This window comes from Eimeria mitis, genomic scaffold, assembly GCF_000499745.2.
Source record: "Eimeria mitis Houghton genomic scaffold, Emh_scaff2446, whole genome shotgun sequence".
In the NCBI taxonomy this organism is placed as follows: domain Eukaryota; phylum Apicomplexa; class Conoidasida; order Eucoccidiorida; family Eimeriidae; genus Eimeria; species Eimeria mitis.
The window spans coordinates 1,138-2,091 of record NW_013570783.1 but is presented as its reverse complement, the minus strand read 5'-3'; the positions used below and the strand labels follow the sequence as shown (position 1 = coordinate 2,091).

The window sequence follows — 954 nt, the reverse complement described above, 5'->3', positions numbered from 1 at the left end:
AAAAAAAAAAAAAAAAAAAAAAAAAAAAAAAAAAAAAAAAAAAAAAAAAAAAAAGATGATGGTATTATATCTATATAAACAAAAAAGAAAAAGGGCTGTTGGAGTATACAAAGAGGAGAAATTGGTGTATTATACAAAATAAATAAAATAATAAAAGTAAATATATAAAAAAAAAGAAAAATTATAATATATTTATATAAAAAGAAAAGAAAAAAGAAAGAAGAAGAAACACGCATGCGGTGCATATACACCCCAGGCAGGTGTAGGAGGAGGTGGAGATACACCCCAATTTAAATATGTCTAAGAAAAGCAAATTAAAAAAAAAACAAAAAAACAATTAAATATATTAAAATAAAATTAAAAACAATGATTAAAATACAGAAAAAGAAGAAAGCGCATGCATGAAGGCTGCTGGTCTATAGGGGTGGCTGGCGGTGGTGAGCAGGGGGCTAGAAACGAAAAAAAAAAAGAAAAAAAGAAAAGAAATACTGCATTTTATAAATATAATATTGTTTTTATGTTAAAAAAAACATTTAATTTATAAAAAAGAAAAAAAAGAAAAATATATTAAACCCCTGACCATCCACCACCGCCACCGGGTGCTGCTGAGGTGTACATACACCCCAGCAGCTGCCGCAGCAGCAGCAACAGAGAGAAGATAAAACCACCGAAAAAAACTCTTTTTTTTCGGGAAATAATTAAATAAATATAAAATTTATATTATATTTTTGTTATTTTGTCTTTTTGTTTCTTAGTTTCTTGGTTTTTATTGCATCTTTCTACCCTCCTCCTTCCCCTGAACAGATGCCGATGCTGCGGCTAGAGAGGTGTAGTTTGTGTTTTTAATTTTGCTTTTCTTTTTTCTTTTTTCTTTTTAATATTTATTTTGTCATATTTATATTATAAATTATATATTTTCGAGCTTCTTGGTGGTGACGCTCGACCTGCATAGAC

The 954-nt window shown here is 28.5% G+C and overlaps 1 protein-coding gene across 1 annotated transcript in view; it reads right to left on the bottom strand.

The window, feature by feature from the left end:
- Positions 1-954, bottom strand: part of EMH_0053950 (uncharacterized protein) — a gene marked incomplete at both ends in the record, with an annotated part of 2,303 nt that overhangs the window by 259 nt on the left and 1,090 nt on the right. The window lies entirely within an intron of this gene.